The sequence below is a fragment of the Aphelocoma coerulescens genome (genome assembly GCF_041296385.1).
Source record: "Aphelocoma coerulescens isolate FSJ_1873_10779 chromosome W unlocalized genomic scaffold, UR_Acoe_1.0 ChrW_unloc_scaf_1, whole genome shotgun sequence".
Lineage (NCBI taxonomy): Eukaryota > Metazoa > Chordata > Aves > Passeriformes > Corvidae > Aphelocoma > Aphelocoma coerulescens.
Window position 1 is genome coordinate 18,692,974 of NW_027184080.1, and position 24,497 is coordinate 18,717,470.

Here is a 24,497-nt window from a genome sequence, read left to right on the forward strand (position 1 = left end):
AGAACTGGAGGAAGGAATTTCTCCCCAGAGGAGTCCCCTTTTCACTTTAAATCAGTAATCTTATCCCCCACAGCCTGCCAGAAGGCAGGAGATTTTAAATTTGCAGTGGACACTTGAGGAAGGTAAAAGAAAAGCCAGCGAACAAACTGTTTTAACAGACCCTTTGAAAATTTAAACCCACTAACTGAAAGGGATTTCACAACTTGGAGTAAAACCTCTCTTTGGGGCTGAAAGAGTTTTGATCCCATCTCTCTCTCAACACTTCTTCCACCCGGCGCCCACAAAATGAAAAAAGAAACAAAATATCACGGACCGGGGATACTCACACAAGTTCAGTTAAAAGGCGTCCGGTCACAGAGTAAAAGGCTCAGGTGGGGTTCTCCGGGGCACGGCTGCTCTCCAAAGTCAGTTCAGTGCCGAATCAGTGGGAGTTAGCAGCCTTCTCTCAGGGCACCACTCCTAAAACAGAGCGGACTGCACCGAGAGGCGTTGGCAGCTCCAAAGTCGCTTCTTCTCACTGTCCACCAACAGCCACGACGTCGCAGGGATCCACTCGCGTGAGCCCCACACTTGGTTCGCCAACCTAACGCAGTTCTTGTGCTCGAAGCACGAGCTATGGCATGCCCCAGGTCAGAGACAGTCCAACTGTGTTCTTCGGTGCGTCGATGAAGCGACTTCGGCATCAGGGAAAGAGCTGCTGGCTGAGCTAGCTAGCTGGCTTCTTTGCAGAGGGAACACAGCAGAGCCGATGGTATCGGCTCATGTTAGCTTGGAGACAAAGGAAGAGAGAGGCTGTTCTGGTCTGTCTCCTAACAGGTTTCTGTTAGAAATTTCGCAACCCGAACAAGCTCGGAAGGGATGGAATGCGATGGGATCCCTCCCCGAGGCTTGTCCTCAGTTTTATAGGCAATTTGAAAATCGCGGTGAAAGGGGAAAACAACCAATGAGTTACAAGCCAGGGGGAGGATACAATGTAACAAGACCCACTGGGGGAAACCGAGAGGCGGGAGTTATAACAGAGAACCAATGAACAACCGAGTAACCGGGAATTTTCCCGAACCGGGGGAGGCGGCTTGTACCTGGGCACCGCCCGGGGGGGGGGGTGCGGCTTAGGCTTCTCAGCCGCCCTCAACCCACCCTCTGAATCTGCCTCTTCGGGAAACTCAATCCAGGGGATGGGCTTGGATTGATTAGCATCACGCTGCCCCAACCCCGCAGTGGGCTGGGTCACCGCAACATCTTATCAGAGAAGAAGAAAACCAGAAACCAGAGAGAAGAATTTATGGAGGGAGCAGAGACATAATGGAGCCAAGGAGGAAGATAAGGCTGATGGGATGATACATAGAAACTCCAAAGAATTTATGAATCATGCATGATTGTGATGAATATGCAATAAGAAATGTACTTTTAAAGACGATCTTTTGGATGTAGCGGTGTGCCTTTGGCTCTCTGCCAAAGCACCCAGCTGTAATGCCCTTTTTGCTATTGTCTCCTAATTGTCAATTTATTAAACTTTTTTGAAATTTTGCACAAGTGAACCTCGTTTTTCACAATTGGTGGCCCGTATGGGGAAAAAGACCTCCCCTCTGAGATCTCCCGGGGAACCCAGAGTGGGGGGGCACCCCTCCTGCTTTTGGCGGCTTTCCTTTGTGTTTCCCGAAGTGGGTCGGGGGGTTTGCAGGTCAAACACCTGGAGGACAAAAGAGGAGACAATAAAGCAAAAAGAAAGGAAAGAAAAGAAAAGGCTCCCTAAGATTCTGCAGTAGTTAAGCACGTAAAAATCTTGTCCACGAAGACTTAGAGAAAGGTATTTTTTTCTTTCCTCTTTTTCTTGGCGGGGAGCAGATACGGGGGATGAAAGTGTGTGTATGAGATGCGGGCTGGTTACCCCTAGACCTGCGAAGCGAGTGAGGAGCTTGTGAGGCTGCATTTCTGCTCTCCCACGAGGGAAGCAGTCAGTAAAGAGGCAAAGTGAAAGATAAAAGGAGTGAAAGAACCACCGGTTTAACTGGGACTGGGTTTCAGGGGAGGGATTGGATCCCTTGAAGAAAGGGAGACAAGAGTTTCCTAGTACAAACCACGAGGAAACGAGACAAAAAGTAAGAGGGCCCCTAAAAATTTGCCAGGTTGAGGATTGAATCCAAGAAATTTGGGGTTTAGGATGGCAAAATTGAGGATTGAATCCAAGAAATTTGGGCTGCAGTTCTGCCAAGTTGAGGATTGAATCCAAGAAATTTGGGGCTTGAGATTGTTGAATTGAGGATTGGATCCAAGAAATTTGAACTTAATTCTGCTAAATTGAGGATTAATCCAAGAAACCTGGAACATTGGGTCCACGGGTGAATATTAGCCAACGATTTAAAATTAAAAGGTACCTTAATCTTGTGTGGTTGTGACTGTGTCTTGGTTTGAAAGACAGGTGTCTGCTAAGGAAGGCAGAAACCTCCCTTGGAGTGGCAGATGTAACCCCTTTTACTCCGAGTTATTATAATTTTGAAATCAAGGGCTTTAAAACAAAGATGTGGGAAATAGGAATAACAGTTCTTTACTATTATATATATAACCAGTCAAACAAACAACAATAACTATGGCAGCAACAGCAAACAATCACAAACCCAGTCCCAGCCTTCTCGGCTGTTGGGCCCCTTTTTTCCCCTCCGGTGCAGTTCTGCTCGCAGCCGGCAGGGGCGCTGGTGGCTCCCGGTGAGCAGAGAAGGTGCGATGGTTTCCCCGCGGCTGCAGGGGGCACTCCAGAGCGAGCTCGGGGAGCACACGGCACTGGTGCCCTGAAATCCCGGGAGGGATGGAAAAAAGGCTTCACAAAGCCCTGGACAGCTGGCCCTGGTGTCCGGCTGGACCTTTGGGAACAGCAGGCTGGAACGGCAGGCTGGAACGGCAGGGATGAGCACAAATCCCAGGTAGCAGACGCGATGTATCCAAGCGGGGAACCCCCCAGAGGTCTAGGACGCAGGGCAAGCATGTCTACAACGCAGCGAAGGCTCGAATCAGCGGCAGGGCAGGGCGACCACAGCCGGGCCTTCAGCGGGGCAAGGTGGGTGGGCCGGGGATCCTGGGATCTTTCTCCGCAGAAAAAGAAAGAACAGCTGAAAAGAACCAGCAGCTTCTCTCTCTGCAGCTTCTCTCTCCGAACGCCGAGAGCAAACTGACCCCACACCCAGGTGAAATAAAGGAGTAGCCAGGCCCTCCCCACCTCCAGTGGGCAGCTCTTTTGTCTTTCTTTAAGTACAGAGCAATTTGTATCTTAGTAACAGTATGGGGGAAAATTCCTTTAACAGAAAAAAAAAACTAGAACTCTTAAAACCCCAACATTATCCACCCCAAACTTTTTCCCATACTAACACGTTACATGAAACTTAACCCTTTTAACCATATAAATACATGCATCATCCGAATTATATACATATATACATGCTGATACTGATACAAGTACAGAGCCATGGGTAGTTCACCCTAAAACAAGGTCCCCTTGAGGTATGCATCGGGTCTCTCCATCCCTCTGCATCACCACCAGGTGCAACCTGGTCCCTGAGTAAAAACAACCCCACGGATGGGTTTGTCTTTGCTCAAGGCGGACTTTACCCAAACTGTTTTTCCAAGCATACCTCTCATGTGCACCACTGGAACCTTATCCCCGTCTGTTGTTTGTAGGGGTTCGGATTGGGCAGGGCCTGCTTGGCTGGTGGAGCCTCGGGTGTTAACTAACCAGGTGACTCTTGCTAAATGCACCTCCCAGTTTCTGAAAGTCCCCCCACCCAGTGCCTTCAAGGTGGTTTTAAGCAATCCATTACACCACTCGACCTTCCCAGCAGTTGGGGCATGGTAAGGGATGTGGTACACCCACTCAATGCCATATTCTCGAGCCCAGGTGTTTATAAGGCTGTTCTTGAAATGAGTCCCATTGTCAGACTCAATTCTCTCAGGGGTACCATGCCTCCAAAGGACTTGCTTTTCAAGGCCCAGGATGGTGTTCCAGGCAGTAGCGTGAGGCACAGGGTAGGTCTCCAGCCATCCTGTGGTGGCTTCTACCATTGTGAGCACATAGCGCTTGCCTTGGCATGTTTGAGGCAGTGTGATGTAATCAATCTGCCAGGCGTCCCCATACTTGTATTTGGACCATTCCCACCATACCACAGGGGCTTTACCCGCTTGGCCTGCTTGATCGCAGCACATGTCTCACAATCATGGATCACCTGGGAGATACTGTCCATGGTTAGATCCACCCCTCGGTCTCGTGCCCACCTATAGGTGGCATCTCTGTCCTAATGGCCTGAGGCATCATGGGCCCATTGAGCTAGGAACAACTCTCCTTTATGTTGCCAATCCGAGTCTATCTGAGACACCTCTATTTTCGCAGCCTGATCTAACTGTTTGTTGTTACGATGTTCTTCATTAGCCCGGCTCTTGGGGACGTGGGCATCTACATGACGGACCTTCACGGATAGCTTCTCTACCCTAGTGGCAATGCCTTTCCACTCCTCAGCAGCCCAGAATGGTTTTCCTCTGCGCTGCCAGTTTGCCTTCTTCCACCTTTCCAGCCAACCCCACAGAGCATTGGCTACCATCCATGAATCAGTGTAGAGGTGGAGCTTTGGCTACTTCTCTCTTTCAGCTATGTCCAGAGCTAATTGAACGGCTTTGAGCTCAGCAAATTGGCTCGATCCAACTTCTCCTTCAGTAGCCTGTGCAACTTGTCATGTGGGGCTCCATACAGCAGCTTTCCATTTCCGGCTAGCACCTACAATTCGGCAGGAACCATCAGTGAAGAGGGCCTATTGTCTTTCACTCTCTGGTAGCTCGTTATATGGTGGGGCTTCTTCGGCACGTGTCACCTGCTCCTCTTCTTCTTCAGAAGATAACCCAAAAGTCTCACCTTCCAGCCAGTTGGTAATTATTTCCAAAATCCCAGGGCGACTTGGGTTTCCAATTTGGGCGTGCTGTGTGATGAGGGTGATCCATTTGCTCCAAGTAGCATCGGTGGTGTGATGCGTGAAAGGAACCTTTCCTTTGAACATCCACCTCAGCACCGGTAGTCGGGGTGCCAGGAGGAGTTGTGCCTCTGTGCCGATTACTTCTGAGGCAGCTTGGACTCCTTCATAAGCTCCCAAGATTTCTTTCTCTGTGGGAGTGTAGTTGGCTTCAGATCCTCTATAGCTTCAGCTCCAGAATCCCAGTGGTCGGCCCCGAGTCTCACCAGGCACCTTCTGCCAGAGGCTCCAGGACAGACCATTGTTCCCGGCTGCAGAGTAGAGCACGTTCTTCACCTCTGGTCCTGTCCTGACTGGGCCAAGGGCTACCGCATGAGTCATTTCCTGTTTGATCTGGGTGAAGGCTTGCTGCTGTTCAGGGCCCCAGTGGAAATCATTCTTCTTTTGGGTAACCAGGTAGAGAGGGCTCATGATCTGTCTGTACTCGGGAATGTGCATTCTCCAGAAACCTATGGCGCCTAAGGGAAGCTTGTGTTTCCTTCTTGTTGGTCGGTGGGGACATTGCTGTGATCTTATTGATGACCTCAGTGGGAATCTGACGTCATCCATCTTGCCACTTTACTCCCAGGAACAGGATCTCTCGGGCAGGTCCCTTGACTTTGCTCTTCTTGATGGCAAAATCGGCTTCCAGGAGAATCTGGATGATTTTCTCTCCTTTCTCCAACACTTCTGTTGCGGTGTTCCCCCACTTAATGATGTCATCAATGTACTGCAGATGTTCTGGGGCCTCACCCTTTTCCAGTGCAGCCTGGATCAGTCCATGGCAGATGGTGGGACTGGGCTTCCACCCCTGGGGCAGTCGATTCCAGGTGTACTGCATGCCCCTCCAGGTGAAGGCAAACTGAGGCCTGCACTCTGCTACCAGAGGAATGGAGAAAAATGCATTAGCAATGTCAATAGTGGCGTACCACTTTGCTGCTTTGGACTCCAGCTCGTACTGGAGCTACAACATGTCCGGCACAGCAGCGCTCAATGGTGGAGTCACTTCATTCAAGGCACGATAGTCCACAGTCAATCTCCATTCCCCATCAGACTTGTGCACAGGCCAGATGGGGCTGTTGAAGGGTGAGTGGGTCTTGCTGACCACCCCTTGGCTTTCTAGCTCATGGATCATCTGGTGGATGGGAATCACAGCATCTCGATTTGTCTGATACTGCTGGCGGTGCACTGTCAAGGTGGCAATTGGCACTCCTTGCTCTTCCACTTTCAGAAGCCCAACTGCAGAAGGATTTTCTGATTGTCCAGGCAGGGTGTTCAATTGCTTAATGCCCTCTGCCTCCACAGCAGCAATCACAAATGCCCACCTGAGTCCTTTCAGGTCTTTGTAATAGCCATTCCAGAGGAAATCTATGCCCAGAATACACGGGACCTCTGGACCGGTCACAATTGGATACTTTTGCCACTCCTTCCCAGTCAAGCTCACTTCAGCTTCCAAAAGGGTCAACTGCTGTGATCCCCCGGTCACCCCAGCAATGGATACAGGTTCTGCCCCCACATGTCCCGATGGCATTAAAGTACACTGTGCCCCAGTATCAACCAACGTGTCATATTTCTGTGGCTCTGATGTGCCAGGCCATCGGATCCACACCGTCCAGAAAACCCGGTTCTCCTGTGCCTCTTCCTGGCTAGAGGCAGGGCCCCTCTATCCCTGGTTATCATTCTTTCCCTGGGTGTACATGCTCGAGGTACCTTCAAGGGGATCCGACATATCATCCTCCCTCCTGTAATACCTGGCAGCTCGGTCACGGGAGGCTGAGGCTACTTTCACCTTAGCAGAATCTCCTCGGTTAGTGCCTCTCTCCTTGAGTTCACGCACCTGCGCTGTCAGGACAGAAGTGGATTTCCCATCCCACCTTCTCATGTCTTCCCTATGCTCACACAGGAAAAACCACAGCTCAGCTCATGGGATGTACCCTCTCTCTCTAGCTGGGGGACGATGGGCTCTGACTTGGGGGCCGGTGACTCGCACGGGTGCCACACTGCCCTTCCTCATCTCCTCCCTCATCTCCTCCCTCATCTCCTCCCTCATCTCCTTCATCTCCTCTTTGAGGTCCTGGACCACAGCAGAGACATGAGCTTTCAGCGGACCATTGACCATACTGTCATAATTCCTGAGCTTGTTGGCGACAGAGCCCACTGTTTCTCGGTTATTGTCAGCATCAATCGTTGCAATGAAGGAGGTGTATTGCTGTGGCCCTAGCTTTGCCAGGTTCCACATCATCTGTCCTGTGCACCTGACCTTATCGGGATCATTATCATGCTGTCCATCCTTCCCAAAGAGTACCTCTAATATTGCCACCTCTCTTAGCTGTTGGATCCCTTCCTCAAGTGTCTTCCACTGCATTCTATGATGGTATTCCTGCATTCTTTCTTTGTGAATGAACCTTTCTCTCACACTCATTAAAAGCCGTTCCCAGAGAGAAAGGGGCCCTGGCTCCCTCACAAATATCTGGTCCACACCTGGGTCCCGGGTCAACGATCCCAGATACCTTGCCTCACCACTATCCAGTTGCACACCTGTGCCCATAAGGTCCCAAACCCGAAGCAGCCAGGTTGTATAAGGCTCACGCCCCCTTCGCACAATGTCTTTTCGCCTACCACGGAGACTGTTGTACGACAGGGACTTGTGGGGTATGCCCAGCCCTTGCCCTGGAGGGATCTCTGCTGAGACAAGAGATTTCGCAATCGCCCAGCAGGACTCCCTGAAAAGGCAACCACTTCTTGGGTCATGGCGAGGAAAGGTGGACCCACAATCCTTTGAGAGACCTTATGCAGATCTTTCTGTAACCCATTGGTCTGTCCCAGATCCTCTGTAACCCATTGGTCCCCCACTGATCCCCTGTATCCCTATAAAAGGAAGCCCCCTGGCTCAGTGGGAGAGAGAGCTCGTCCCTGGCTTTCCCTTTCGCCGGAGGGGACCTACAATAAAGCTACCTCTGTGCGGAACCAGCTACACGGGCCTTCTCGTCTCTCTCTGGTCTGGTTTGGCCTGGGGGTGCCCTGCAGAGCTGAGCTGGAATCACGAGCTGATAATCACTAAAGAGCTGATAGCCTCTGCAAGGCCCCCTCTGCCAGCAGCTGAGAGGAAGACACTGGGCCTCGGGAAGGCAATTCCTTTCGGGACCATCTCTCCGGACCAGTCACCTCTTCCTGGGTCAGAGCCACTGACCCCACCACCAGCTGTAATAGGGACTCAGTGATGATTTCTGGCTCTGGCTCTCATGCTGGTTGTGAGGGCCCTGGTTCCCCATCATCATTAACTGGTCGTACTGATTTGGTCTTCCTCCTTTGAACAGGGGCGACTGCTGCTGGCTGTGGTTGTCCTTGTGGTTCAGCTGAAACCTGGATGGTTGTAACATCCATGGGTTCCACTGCTGCACCGTCAGACTCACCCTCTTTGGGGCAGGGAGAGGGTTTCCCACTAGCCGAGGAGGTGTATTCCCTTAGCAATTGGCATATCCCCTGGCGCACCTGGCCCATCTCCTGGCACATCTCCTGCATCCCTTTCACCAGTACCCCCACCCATTTCGGGTAGTCCATTTCTGAGGTGGGCTGTTGGGCAGTATCAGGCTGTGGGGCAGGATCTCTAATGTCTGGGGCTGTGTCATGCTCTGGGGCTGAATCAGGCTCTGGGGTAGGATCTCTAGTGTCTGGGGCTGTGTCAGGTTCTGGGGCAGGATCAGGCTCTGGGGTAGGATCTCTAGTCTCTGGGGCTGGTGTCTGGATAGTTATCCAAGCCAATCTCAACTTATCCTTGAGTGCTAAATAGAGTAGGCTTACCAGCACCAGTTGGTTACTACTCAGAGGGAATCTAAACCCTTCAAAAAATGGTGGGGTGGGCCCAAAGAACTGGTTGAGAGGTTGGGAGAAAACTTCCCCTGGTGTCATTTCCTCACAGAAGGTACCATTTTTAATATAACCCCAAAAAGATGCACTCAGTGTGTGATAACCCTTTATCCATGTACCCACATTCCAGAGGAAGTTAAAAACCCATTAATTCCTCACCTTCTCGATCCATAGCGCAAACTGGATAACAGTAACTGTAGCCTTAGTCAGAGGACCCATGTTTAGGTAAGGAGCTGCAAAGGGGAAGAATATAGCCACGACCACCTGCCACCGGAACCAGGGTAAACTAGACCACATAGTGCTGCCTAGCAAGGTTCCTATATCCAGCACACAAAATTAAGTTATCCAGGAACTGTTATTCCTATTTCACCTCTCTCTCTTAATGCCCTCAGGCCCCACCTTGGGCACCAAGATCTGTCTTGGTTTGAAAGACAGGTGCCTGCTAAGGAAGGCAGAAACCTCCCTTGGAGTGGCAGATGTAACCCCTTTCCCTCCGAGTTATTATAATTTTGAAATCAAGGGCTTTTAGGCAAAGATGTGGGAAATAGGAATAACAGTTCTTTACTATTATATATATAACCAGTCAAACAAACAACAATAACTATGGCAGCAACAGCAAACAATCACAAACCCAGTCCCAGCCTTCTCGGCTGTTGGGCCCTTTTTTTGCCCTCCGGTGCAGTTCTGCTCGCAGCCGGCAGGGGCGCTGGTGGCTCCCGGTGAGCAGGGCAGGTGCGATGGTTTCCCGGCAGCTGCAGGGGGCGCTCTGGAGCGAGCTCGGGGAGCACACGGCACTGGTGCCCTGAAATCCCGGGAGGGATGGAACAAAGGTTTCACAAACCCCTGGACAGCTGGCCCCGGTGTCTGGCTGGACCTTCAGGAACAGCAGGCTGGATCTGCAGGCTGGAGCAGCAGGCTGGAGCAGCAGGGATGAGCACAAATCCCAGGTGGCAGACGTGATGTATCCAAGCGGGGAACCCCCCGGAGGTCTAGGTAGGCAGGGCGAGCACGGCTACAACGCAGTGAAGGCTCAAATCAGCGGCAGGGCAGGGCGGCCACAGCCCGGTCTTCAGCGGCGCAGGGTGGGTGGACCGGGGATCCTGGGATCTTTCTCCGCAGAAAAAGAAAGAACGGCCGAAAAGAACCAGCAGCTTCTCTCTCTGCAGCTTCTCTCTCCGAACACCGAGAGCGAACTGACCCCACACCCAGGTGAAATAAAGGAGTAACCAGGCCCTCCCCACCTCCAGTGGGCAGCTCTTTTGTCTTTCCTTAAGTGCAGAGCGGTTTGTATCTTAGTAACAGTATGAGGGAAAATTCCTTTAACAGAAAAAAAACCCCCTAGAACTCTTAAAACCCCAACAGACTGATAGTGCTTAAGAAAGAGATATTGGAACCATAAAAAGGAGTGAGTGAGAATGAATGAAAATGTATGTGATAGAAATGTTAAACCCTGAAATATAACTTTATTTTCTGGAGGGAGGCATATTGCATTAAGAGGAGGGAACTTCTGTATTCTAGGTGAGGAAAGAGGAAAGAGAACGTAGGGTCCAGATTGTTTAAAAAAAAAAAAAAAAAAAGTGGGAAACAAAGGCCTGGGAAGGGTAAATAAGAATCTGAGAAAATGGGACATAAAACCAGTAAGCAGGAATCAGGAAATAAAAAAAGGAATTGAGGCATGCCAACAGATACCCCAGGAAAGCCCTCTGGGAGTTATGTTAGCTAACTGGAATACTAACCCAAGTACAAGAAAAAAGAGCAAAGTCAAAATGATACAGTTTTGTATGTTTGATTGGGCCGAGAAGGAAAAAAGATCTGACCATGTTTTCTGGCCCAGATATGGCTCTTTTGAAGTTTGGATCTGTCAGGCTTTACAAGTATTTGTAAATTCAAAAGAACCCTTTAACACAGAAGAAGGCAAGTATGCTTCATGCTGGGTGGGAAACATAGAGCCTAAGGGGATAAGAATTTTTAAGTTGTCAGAGACCCCAGAAAAGGAGCAAAGGGAAAACAAGAAAGAGAAGGACTGGGACCCCCTGGAAGAATTGCCCTCTCCATTCCCGCTTGTGTCCCCCAAGCCCAGGGTCCTGTTGCGCCACTTGCAGCTGCACCGCCAGTCTTGGGGCCCGAGGTCTGACCCGTCCTGGCTCTTATAGCACCACCCGCGGCTCCACCACTTGTCCCAGCGGCGGCAGCACCGCCGGTGGCCCCCGTGTTCCTGCCGCCCCCTTCAGCCCCTGCGGGTCCTGTGGCAGCCCAGCCCACCACTTTTGGGGTTCCCCCCGCCCCTGCCCCAGCCCTGGTGGTGGCCCCGGTCCCGGCTCCAGCCCCAGTTCCGATGTCCGCGGCCATTCCACCAACCCCTGCCCCTGCTGCGCTGTCTGCCACGGCTCTGCCAGTGGCCCCGTTGTTCCCGCCTCCCCCTCCAGCTCCTGTGGGTCCAGTGGCAGCCCAGCCCGCCGCTTTCGGTGTCCTGCCCATCCCTAGTCCAGGTATCTGTTCCACGGCAGCCCAGCCTGCTGCTTTTGGGGTTCCCCCCGCCCTCTCCCCTGCTCCAGCCCTGGTGGCGGCCCCGGTCCCGGCTCCGGCTCTGGTTCCGATGTCCGCAGCCGTTGCACCAGCCCCTGCCCCTGCTGCGTTGTCTGCCACGGCTCCATGGAACCCAGCTTCGGCCCCGAGGGCCACACTGGGTCCGCCGGCAGCACAGAGTCCTGCCACCATGACTGCTGTGGACCATGTGCAGAGAGTCCATGCTAAAATCTGGTATCCGCCGAAAGAACTTGTCCCCTTGGTGGTTCCGGTGGCAGTCCCTGCCTAGGCCCCCCCACTCCTGAGGGAATCAGCTTCCCAGAGAATTCCTACCCCCTACTCCCACCCCCTCCCCTGCGTCACTGTTCCCCTGGCAACGACCGCTTCTGCTGTTCCTCTTAAGGAGGAAGCAAAATACCAAAGCATGGGAGCTCAGTTACAGAACAGCCCCCCCCGACACCCCCCCAAAACAGGAAAGAAATATCATAAGAGAAAACGGACACAAGAATTGGGATGGGGAGGTCCGTTTGTTCCCTCTGAGGGAAGTTTCAATGGGAGCTGGGGGAACAGGATTTGTAAACGTCCCCCTCACTTCTTCAGAGGTTAGAAATTTTAAAAAAGAGATCAAAGGACTATTGGACAATCCTATAGGTACAGCTGAACAATTAGATCAATTTTTAGGTCCAAACATTTTCACTTGGGAAGAGATGCAAGCAATAATGAAAATATTATTTTCTCAAGAGGAACGAGAAATGATTAGAGTTGCAGGTATGAGAATTTGGGAAAGAGAAAACCAGCAGGGACCACCAGGAGACCAGAAGATGCCATTGACACCCCCTGCTTGGAATCACAATGAAGAGGCTGGGTGAAGGAATATGAATGATTATCATAATTTAATAATCAAAGGAATAAAAGAGGCAGCACGTCGAGTGCCTGTTGAATGGGAGATACCTGAGGAACCATGGGAAGCTACAATTAAGAAGTGTCAAAAGCAATTTGCCTGGAAATTAGTGAAAAGGAAGTGACAAGGAAATAGAGGGCAAGACCGAACTGACCACTGTACTTGCCACCAAGAAGATCATATACCCCTGCTGTGGGTAGCAACCCCATAGGCATGGGAGGTGGAGGTATAAGCCATAGTGGACCTCTGTTATTCCTTTATCTGTCACTCCTTTTTTGTCTCTTCCCTCTGGGGATACCGACAAAGCCATGCCATAGGTGTTACCGAAAGCTGTATATGGAAAAACACCGAGGTTCCTTTTTCTTTGCGCATACCCATGTCAACAGTCACTGTTATAACCCATCCAAATTAGGAGACTGCTGCAGTGGGGATTACTGCAACATGCATGACAGCGAGGCCCGTGGAAAAATATAAGGATCAATTCTTGGTAGATGTTTTCAGAGAGAGGTTTATTTTCCAGCCGCATAGCCGGCGACTGCCAAGGAACTGTAGTAATCACGGGACAACCAGGGTCCTTCCCGGGCAGGGGAACACAAAACAACCAATGGGGAACGAGGTTGACCCGGGAGTAGGGAAACCCCATGCCTCCACCCCAGGGTACCCCTCTCCCCGGACCCCATGCCAGGGGGGAGGAACCCCAACACTTCACCCCTTTGTTTTAACTAAAAGAGATTTAAAACTTAACATTGAAGACAACTGGATAAACATAAGATAACAAGAACAGTTTCAAAAGAAAACAAGCCACCTTCTTGAGTCTCTAAATGTCTAAACAGATTTTTTTTTCTCTGGAATGATGAGCGGGAAAGACTCCACTACTAGAATAAGTAGTAAAGTAGGTATGTTTATTCCAGCGCTGGGACGCATGCGGGGTAGTTCCTCCAAAGTCATGTGTGCCGACAGCTGCATTCAGTTTGGTATTTATCGGGTTACAAGTTCCATATTCATTAAGTTTCCCAATAGGCCTATACATATTCATCGCCTAGCCCCGCCTAGCCTCGCTTCTTATTACAATGAGCCCAAAAGTCATTTACATCCGCGTTGCGCTTGCGCAGGTTGTCTGGTGGTTGTGGGCAGGGGTCTCCTAGATGAAATAAGAGTCATCCTCAGATGAAGTAAAGGGTCTTCCTCATCCTGAACTTTTCACCTTTCCTCCCTGCGCATGCTCTTTATGCCCCTGGGCTAAGTCCAAACTTCAAGACTGGTTTGAGTTAGTTTTAGGTTCAAAAACAGGATCTTTGGTCAAGATTCCTTCCCTTTATCAATAGTCTCATATCTTCTCATCCTGCTTTGGTAGGCACAATAAGTGTTGGGCAAGCTGTATGCATTGCTTTTAACAAACCACTTCTTAGTAAATAATTTAATCTCTGCTTCCCCATCCCCCTGATTCAGGAACATCTTAAGTCTGGCAGAAGTGAGACGGGACTCTCTGAGCATGCTTTGTGGAGAAACTGAGGCAGGAGAGGGTTTCTTCCATTTGTTCCTGTTGGAACTCTAAACAACAATAGTTAATTCTTTCCCCCCCCCCCTTCATCCCCCACTCAGCATTGGAAAGGGATTGTTGGGGAAACAATTGGCAAAGGCATGGTTTTGTGAGGGAAACCATGGGTGAAAAAACAGATTAGGAATACACTGGAGGTAATAGGATATAGGATAAAAGGGAAAGGTAGGATTGGGAAAGGGAGATTGTATGGATTGCTTATAATGGGGATATTGTCTAACATGACTACAATTTGCAGCATATATACTACCTTTTACAGAAACACCACTAGGCCCAGTAACATCTGCTGCTTGCAAGCCTTTCCTTCCTTGAATAACCTTAAACTCTACCACTTCTCCATCTCCTAAGCTTGGGAGGTATTTTTCAGAGTTATTCTTTTTAATGGCAGTTCTATGAACGAATATGTCTTCCTGGTTGTCACATCTTGTTATAAAACCATAATTTTGTTTAACATTATACCATTTTTACTATTCCTAAAACCTTAGCTATGATGATTTTTTCTTTTTTCCGAGTTGCTGCTGTTTTCTGTTTCGCTGTGTTCCTGGTTTCACTTTCGTTTTCGTTTGCTCCCGCGTTGGAACTGCCGGGGCTGCTAAGGCTGCCAGGGCCGTCAGGGCTGCTAGTGCCTGCGCGCTCTCACCGCGGAGTCTCGACTTCCTGGGGTAGCATTCGGGGCTGCGCAGGCCGGGCTGGGCTGGGCCACTCAGCTCCCTGCACGTCGCTGCTGCCGCTGTTCACAGCTGTGCTGCTGCTGCTTGGGGCTGTGCTCACATCTTGGCCAGGCCTCCAAGCAGTGGCCCTCCCACTCCCTGCTCCGGCGTGTGTTTCAGCTAGGCGCGGCTCCGCTCCACCACCATCGCCGCCGGCCGCCACCCTCACGCCGCCCCTCTCAGCCAGGCGTTCATGGGGCTCACTCCACCACACGCTGTGCAGGGCTGGGCGGGCACTGCCGGGCCACGCTGCTCTCGCCACGCCTTGCTCCATTGCCGACACTATGGCTCGCGCCGGTCTGCCCACACGCAGGAACTGCCTCGCTGCTGCTCGCAGAGCACTCGGCCCACGTGGCCGAGGTCGCACGGTCCCTGAGGCACGTTTCCCTTCACAAGGACACAGCTGATATTGTTCAACAGTCTCCGTAATTAGATAATATTCATGGAAATATCCTTCCATTGGCATATATTTTGACTCAGAAATTAACTGTGTCCAAACATTCTTCCAAAAGTCTTTGGTAAGAGTCAAGTCCCAAGAAACGTAGAAAAAGTTTTTAAACAACCATGCCAGGAAGTGTTTCAGCTCCTTTTGAGCTTGAATTAAGCCAAAATTTACATATCATTGTTCAAGAATCTTTTCAAGTTTAAGATAAATGTCCTTTTGTGGCTTGGAGAGCCAAGAGTCTTTCCACAGTTCCTCCATAGTTTATGGAACAGCAAAACAAAAACAAGAAGAGAAATCCAGAGAGTTTACTCACAAATCACAGTCACTGTCCCCAGGGATCGATGTCTTCCCCAGCATCTCCACCAGTTGCGGCAGTGGGGATTACTGCAACATGCATAAGACAGCGAGGCCCGTGGAAAAATATAAGGACCGATTCTTGGTAGATGTTTTCAGAGAGATGTTTATTTTCCAGCCGCATGGTCGGTGACTGCTGAGGAACTGTAGCAATCACGGGACAACCAGGGTCCTTCCCGGGAAGGGGAACAAAAAACAACCAATGGGGAACGAGGTTGACCAGGGAGTAGGGAAACCCCATGCCTCCACCCCAGGGTACCCCTCCCCCTGCACCCCACGCCAGGAGGGAGGAACCCCAACAGGAAACTGTATACAAAATGGGAAAAAATACTGGATTGTAGAAAATTTAGGAACAAGCGTGTAGGAACCCAGAGTGCCAAGAATATTTATCTGCCTGTTTTTAAGGGTTCTTACCCCCCTGAACAACAATGTTTTAACCTCCAACCTTGGAAAAAATTACCAACAGTCAGACAACAACGAGAAAATATAGTGGTGTGAATTAGGTGATAGACTACTATGTAAGATTGTCACAGGGTGAAAAAATTAGAGGTTTTGGGCTTCTCTTTGTAGTACATAGATAAGAGTAAAAAATATCAAAATGGAGGATTGTTGCTGTTCTCTAAACCTTCTTCTCCTTCTTCTACTACTCCATGTTCTGCAGTAAAAGTAGTTTGGAATGACTGGATAGAGAATTCCGCAGTTTCTGCCCGTGTTACTGAATAATTGGTAGGAAAGTGAAAATAATATACATTTTTAGTAACTATTGGTTAAATTATCTTTAAAAGGCTGTGTAAATCTTGATAATTAGAGCCTTCACTCCTGCTTTCTGTGCTCTATGCTGTACCTGGGTCATGCTAGTGGCTCTGTTCCTCTGATAAGACTTAATAACCAACTATCCAGCATCCTTGAAACTCAAGGAAAAGTCTCGGTTTATCTTTGAAACTCCTTGCAAGGACTTTTAGAAAATTCTCTCCCATCAGGAGGGGTTTGATTTATGGCATGGTTCAGTGTCATTGTGGTAGCAGGTTGGGAAGTAAATGTCCAAAACGGGAAAGATGGATTTGTTTCACATATACTCTTGGGAGTAAAGTCTCAGGCTTAGTAAAAGAACAACTGGTAAACAAAAAGGCAAAGCCAGCACAGCAATCTAACTCAATATCAACCCCAATTCAAGACATGTATTTGGAACTCAAACAACAATTAGAACATGGAAAAGATATCTCAAATTTTGGAAAAAACCTGTTTGTGGAATTAGGGGAAAGGATAGGTAAGGAGCTTAATGTAACCAACTGTTGGGTCTGTGGAGGGCCTCTGATGACAGAGGAATGGCCATGGAAAGGCAGTAGCTTAAGCCCAATAGAACTCCTTAAGTGGAATCGGACAAAGATAAGGGGAGAAAACAGACCAGAAGGGTGGGTACTAAGTTCAACAGTGATAGAAGAGGAGTGTCTCTGGCGTGCCGGGAACAATTTCCTTAACGAAGTAGGAAAAACTCCATGTAAGAGATATAAAGTCAGTAATGGAACTTTTACCTAGTGGGTTCCTGAGAAACCAGCTCTGTATTGGACTCAGAGAAAAACAAAGGAAGACAATTGTAAGTACAATAATAAGGTCAAACTCTTTCAATGCAATGATGCAAACAAAAATCCTTATTTTGGGATCCCAGAAATATCAAAATTTTGGGAAAATATAAATCAACAAAAATTTGATTACTGGAGGGCACCAGATGGCCTATTCTGGATATATGGAAAAAGGGCATATGCAAAGCTCCCCTCACAGTGGAAAGGGAGTTGTACCCTGGGAATCATACACCCAGGATTCTTTCTTTTACCAGAGCCGGACGGGGATCAACTAGGAATACCAGTGTATGAGGATCTAAAAAGAAATAAAAGAGAATTGATTGGAGGATCTCAAAAATGGGGAGACGAGGAATGGCCCACTGAGTGCATAATTGAAACATATGGGCCAGCCACCTGGGCACAAGATGGGAGTTGGGGATATCGAACCCCAATTTACGTGCTGAATCGGATTATAAGACTCCAAGCAGTTGTAGAAATAATAACAAACCAAACTGGTCAGGCATTGGAATTACTAGCTAGGCAACAAAGCCAAACAAGAGCTGCAGTGTATCAGAATAAGTTGGCTTTAGACTATCTATTGGCTGAAGAAGGAGGTGTTTGTGGAGAATTTAATACATCAGATTGTTGTTTGAAGATAGATGACCATGGGGAGGCCATCCTAGATATAGCCAAAAATATCAGGAAAATAGGCCATGGACTGGTCAAAAAGTGGGAATCTGCACTAAAACTTAGCTGGTGGGATAATGTATTGGGAATAGAATGGTGGAAGAAGCTAGTTTTTTTCCTTTTATGTGCCACCACAGACTCGATATTTCTGCCTTGCCTGTTCCCCTGTTTTATTTGATTAATATCTGCCATGGTCCAAGGCATGCAAATAGTACCACTGCCTGTGGAACCAAAATTGGCTACATCTGGAACGGCACAAAAGATCATGGTGTTGAAGAAGCAAAATGATATCAAAGACCCCTTTGAAGAAGCAAGATTGATTAGTGAAAAAAATGAGCAAATAATAAAGGCTAGAAAACAAGGGATACTGCTCAAGCCAAATGATCTGTAAAAAAAAGGAAAAGTGAGGTATTGTTATGAATATATTGTGATGTTGGCTTTTTGCATGTCACATAATGTTAGAAAAACTTTACCTAGGTTCTGTAATGTAATACATGATATAGAATGTATATTGTTTATGTAGACAATTTAGAAAAGATAGGCAGTGAAAGTCTTCACAATCCTGGAGTATCTTAGAGAAGAAGAAAACCAGAAACCAGAGAGAAGAATTTATGGAGGAAGCAGAGACATAATGGAGCCAAGGAGGAGGACAAGGCTGATGTGATGTGTCATAGGTTAGCAAGCATAGTCCCGGAAGGGATGTCCTTGCTAAGGGGTGCTTACAGCTTCCTCTGGGACCTGATAGCATCTATCAGCTGGCCAGTTTGAATATGGACAATTCTCTAAGCCACTTAAAGTTGTGACCGCCTCTGTGATACACACTTAAGAATAGACAAACTCCCCCCCAAGCGCTCTCTCGTTTCCGGCGCTGGGACAGGTGGCTGCGGGGCCTGTGTGGGGGCCAGCAGGCCCGGCCAGGCCCTGCTTGGGCCAGGCCGGGCTGGGCCACGGCCATCCTAAAGCCATGGGCCTGTTCCAGCCATGGAACCCCCCCCACTGCCTTGCCGTGGGCAGCCAGAGAGGCTTGGCTGCCCCCCCCCCCTCCACTGCGATAAGAAAAATTCAACATTCCAGCTGCAAAGCTGCAAGGCCGAGGTGAGATTAACCCTTTTATTGCTGTGAAGAGCTGAAAACCTGAGGGAAGAGAGAGAGGAGATGCTTAAAGCTGAAAGTCTGTTGTGAAGCTATGATATATCAGAGTATCCCGTTGTAATTTCATGAAGATGTGGGGGGTGGAGTGTTCAACTAGTAAGCAATAGGCAGATGCTGATGCAGCTGTAATTTCATGAGAAGTTTGGACAGGGAGAGATGAACCAGATGAGGACTTTTGCTCCAAATGGGAAAGGAGAAAACCTCAGTTCCTAGAGATGCTCCCAGAGATAGTCCTAACAATGAAGATGAGGAAGACCCTTTGCTCCCAGGGAAGGAGAAGGGCCTCTGTTCTAGTTTCTGAATGGCTCAACCTTAAAATTGTACCCCAAAAACTTCAAGAGTGGACCCTCGAAAGCAGTTGCGGGAAAAGCTGCAAGTTGGGGGAAGGGACTCATCGCGAGCAGAGAGACCTCTTCCTAAATGGACTGAACAATATTTGGAAGTGGGTGGCTGTCTCGTTGTGATACTGTTTTCATAGCACGAGCAAGAAGAGACTTCTCTTCCTAAATGGACTGAACAAGGTTATTATGGAAGTGGTAAACAGACTGAACATCTTAAGGGTTTTCTTTTTCCATTGTCAGTGGGAGAAGGGAGGAAGGGGGGGGGAGGAGGAGAGTTCTGAAGGTGGTATAATTTTTTTTTTTTTTTTTTAGGTCTGTTAATAAACTTCTTTATATTCTTTCAAGTTTGGTGCCTGCTTTGCCTTTCTCCTAATTCTTATCTCACAGAAGATAAACAGTAATAAGTATTTTAGACCAAACCACTACACAATCATACATGATTCATAAATTCTTCGGAGTTTCTGTGTATCATCCTGTAGTGGTTTGGCATAAAATACTCATTACTGTTTATCTTCTGTGAGATAAGAATTAGGAGAAATGCAAAGCATTTCAGTCCATTTAGGAAGAGGTCTCTCTGCTCGCGATGTGCATCCCTTCCCCCGACTTGCAGCTTTTCCAGCAACTGCTTTTGAGGGTCCACTCTTGAAGTTTTTTGGGGTACAATTTTAAGGTTGAGCCGTTCAGAAACAAAAAAACAGAGGCCCTTCTCCTTCCCTGGGAGCAAAGGGTCTTCCTCATCTTCATTGTTAGGACTATCTCTGGGAGCATCTCTAGGAACTGAGGTTTTCTCCTTTCCCATTTGGAGCAAAAGTCCTCATCTGGTTCATCTCTCCCTGTCCAAACTTCTCATGAAATTACAGCTGCATCAGCATCTGCCTATTGCTTACTAGTTGAACACTCCACCCCCCATATCTTCATGAAATTACAACGGGATACTCTGATATATCATAGCTTCACAACAGACTTTCAGCTTTAAGCATCTCCTCTCTCTCTTCCCTCAGGTTTTCAGCTCTTCACAGCAATAAAAGGGTTAATCTCACCTCGGCCTTGCAGCTTTGCAGCTGGAATGTTGAATTTTTCTTATCGCAGTGGAGGGGGGGGGGCAGCCAAGCCTCTCTGGCTGCCCACGGCAAGGCAGTGGGGGGGGTTCCATGGCTGGAACAGGCCCATGGCTTTAGGATGGCCGTGGCCCAGCCCAGCCTGGCCCAAGCAGGGCCTGGCCGGGCCTGCTGGCCCCCACACAGGCCCCGCAGCCACCTGTCCCAGCGCCGGAAACGAGAGAGCGCTTGGGGGGGAGTTTGTCTATTCTTAAGTGTGTATCACAGAGGCGGTCACAACTTTAAGTGGCTTAGAGAATTGTCCATATTCAAACTGGCCAGCTGATAGATTCTATCAGGTCCCAGAGGAAACTGTAAGCACCCCTTAGCAAGGACATCCCTTCCGGGACTATGCTTGCTAACCTATGACAGTGCTTGATAAGTAGAACATCTATATTTAGATAACATAGGCCTGTGATAGACTTAAAGGCCGCTATCAAGCATGCTTGAAATTCCTCCCCTGCTGAGGGAAAGATCAATGCACAGTGGTAAACTATGCCTGCATGAATCCCTGATGTACAGGTGAAAACAGCAGGTTTGGTGATTGTAAGGCCCCAAAAAACTAGCTCAATGAGGCTTTTAAAAGAGCTTACAATTGTTCATGTACTCTGAGTTAGACGCATGGGAGAGATACTGACAAGATATACTCAAGAGGCCAAAAGAACAAAAAAGACTTTACTGGCAACTTTAGAAAATCAGAGAACTTTGGAAAAAGGTTTAGTGCAACATTCAGTCAACAGAAAACACTTTGCAAAGCATTAACTTAGCCCATTCAACTTACATTCAACACTCCTTGGCCTTCCTGGGCCCTTCCCCAGGTGGGACTTCTGGTCATTTGGCCACTTAAGAGCTGGGTTAGGGACTCCAGAGGCGGTGTGTGAAGCACACTGGTGTGCCAGTGATTGGAAGCCACTGCCAGGCTAGGGTACTGGCTCTAGGGGGGTAGGGTGTACAGGGCAGTGCACTGCCTTGCCAGGGCAAGGTCCAACCTGCCCCTTCCCCCACACACATGCACCCCAAAATGTCTTAAGACATTAATCTTTCCAGTTTCTCACAGTGATCCTCTAGTATGGACTAAGCTCTGCACTGCTTGTGTTCTCACTTGTGTGCCTCTGCCTGGGTGCTGCTTCAGGGATCCCCCAGTCTGTAGGGTAACAAAAAAAAATTACTCTTTTATTCCATCCATGAGTTTGTGATTGTTCCTACATCCTGTCTGTGCTGGCTCACACATTTGGCATAGTCAGCAGGATCCAGGAACAAGCCTGCCATGACTGGCAAAAAAGTCAGGAACTGGGAAGGCCATGATGGTGACTCCCTCCATTCCAGGATGGCCATGTTCTGAGTGCTGGACCTGGACCCCCATGGCCACTTTCCTGGCTACATGGGCTCTTCTGGAAGCATGGCCTGAAATAGATGGGGTGGTGGTTACCCCCCCAAAAGACTGAGATGCCTGCATGCAGATTGCCATGGAAAGCTGCATCAAAGTCGTCTTAAAAGCTAGCGGAGAGATTGGGATGGCTGTTAGCTACCAGTCTTAGAGTTCTTGACTGTGAAGTTGTTGCATTATGGGGTAAAATGAGAGAATTGGAAAAGGAAGTTGGGACTTTACAAGATGCAAAGGTGATCATGCAAGAAGTAATTACTACTCAAGCAGAGTGGTGCCATGGACTGCAAGATACTGGAGAACAGTTAATAGTACATATTGCTGACAAATGGCAGGGGGAATGGATGAGCAAGTGGCTGTGTGTTGCCAGCTGGGGCTAAACTACAACAGTCCTTTTTGGTGCCCAAATAAGGCTCGAAGGGTTTGAGATAACAATAAATATGATTGGAATGTGCTAGATTGAATTTATAGCTGTTAGTGCGGTTTAGCTACTGGGCAAGCTCCTGTGCTTGCCATGGACTCACCTGCCTGACTATTAGAGTCTAGTGCTGGTTAGTGGCTGCTTTTTGCTTTCACTGTTTGCTGTAGTGCTGTGCTGCTTATCACCTTATTCTGCTGTGCCTGGGAATGCTTTGATAACAGCAATGGCTCATATGTTGATTACAGGATCCAATGTGGACAGGGCAGCAATAACAAAAAGTATCAAAATGCAGCTTTTGAGAGGGGTGCCTGCCTCACTAAAACCCTTGATTATATCAGCAGTCACAAATGCTGCTGGTAATGCAGGCACCCTAGCAGATACCTTAAGGCAAATTTGGGCTGTAACTGGGATCATTTGTGCAGGTGGTGAATACAAAGGAAAGCTGGCAAAGCCCAAAGGAGTTACATCATGGGTGATGACAAAACCAATGTGGAATGATCTAAGACAAGTCAGTATCCCCCGATCAGAAATACATGGAATTGCAACATCAGAAATGTTTCACTGATGGCAAAAGTTAGCACTTATGCAAAAAAGCTGACCGCCCCTGGCCCTACCACCAACTCCATGCCCACCCTCCACCCCTGCCTGCCACCTTAAGGCAAGGCACTACCTGGGAAATGCTAAAACAGCAGGGGAAGTTCTCCAAAATTGCTGCCACCGTAGCCTCTTACTGTGAGTGGGACTGATGCTCCTTCATTCCTTTAACTATAAAGTGGTGGTCTGGGGAGATTTTACATGTGTTAGCTCTGGTGGATACAGGTGTTGCTTTTACTGTATTACAGTGATATTACTAATAAAGAAGCCACATCACAGATGTGCGGCTTGGGGGGAAACCCCACCCCCACCCTCCAAGCTAAGGTTACCTTAACGATAGGAAACAACACCCCATTTGTCACTGATGCCTTAAAGAACCTATAAATAAAACAACACACTTTCGAGATAATATTAGTATAGGAGGTAATATAAAGGTTGGTCTTTATTGGAGGCCTCCAGGGGCATATATGGAAAATGCCCACAAAATGCTAAACCCCCCCTACGGGGTAAATACAGTTTTATAAGTTTAGCAAATTAGCATAATTGACAAAAATCACCAATTAGGAGCACAAGTAGTGATGTAATTTTGCCCTGGTTCAAGCCCCTTCTAAATTCTCCCCCCTCAGATGGAAACTAAACTTTGTTGATGAAAATGTGTCTTGAAGAGCTGTTTTTTGGCTTTGGTTCCCAGAAAGAACCAAGATAGGGTAGGGGCCTTGGAATGTGTTTTGTCTTTCTGCCTATCAGGGTAGCAAAAAGGTAGGGAAAACTAGCTACGAATAATAGGCTACAGAGCTACAAATATATGTGTAAAGAATATAGAGAATATATAAAAGAAAAAGGCAAAAATCATTCGGCATCCTCACGATGGTGCTAATCGCCCCAATTAAAGACTATATCTTGGGCATTGATGTGCTGGCAGGACAAATAGTTGAAACTTTAAATGGTCGCTTCTGCATCAGGAAGTCACAAACAGGATTTGCTATTTGATCTATAACCATCTTGTGTGGATTTCCAAAGTGGGATCCTGTTGTACTGCCCATGCCTATTGTGATAAATGAGTGAATGATAAATGTTGTCTTTCACATATATGATTTTAACATTTATAAGTGATAATGTACTATGTAGAAATAGTGTTAAGGTAAAATATAGTTAAGTAGAAACGAGATTAAGGTAAATTGTAACTTCGAAATAGTTGTAATATGTTGGGAAATGTAGTAATAAACACATGGTAATAAATGTCTTTTAAGTTGAGAAACTACAGAGCCAGAAACCAGGACATCTTAAAGAAACAAAGAAGATAAACTGCATGCATCCGAGGAAGACGGTTATCTCATCAAAACTCACACCTCCCAAGGAAACTGTCAGCTAAAAGTTAGGTTGGTGTTGGGGTTTTAGTTTAGTCCTAGTTTTTTTTCCCTGTTAAAGGAATTTTCTCCCATATGCATGTTGCTAGGGGGCAAATGGCCATACTTAAGAAAGACAAAACAGCTGTCATTGGGGGTGGGATGGGCCTGGTGACTCCTTTGTTTTCACCTAGGTGTGGGGCAGTTCGCTCTCAGCGTCTGGAGGGAGAAGCTGCAGAGAAAGGAGCTGCTGGTTCCCGTTTTCGGCGTCTTTCTTTCTGCTGGAAACAACGCCGGGATCCCAAAGCTGTTTTCCCTGCCCTGCTGGAGGCTGGGCTGTGGCCGCCCTGCCCCACTGCTGCTTCGAGCCTTCGCTACGCTGTAGCCGTGCTCACCCTGCCTGCCTGGAGCCCCGGGGGGTTCCCCTTTTGGATACATCTCATCTGCCACCCGGGATTTGTGTTAGTGCCTGCCGCTCCAGCCTGCCATTCCAGCCTGCTGTTTCCGGGAGCCCGGGACCGGCTGCCCAGCGGTTTGTGAAGCTCCTTTGTTCCATCCTTCCCCGGGATC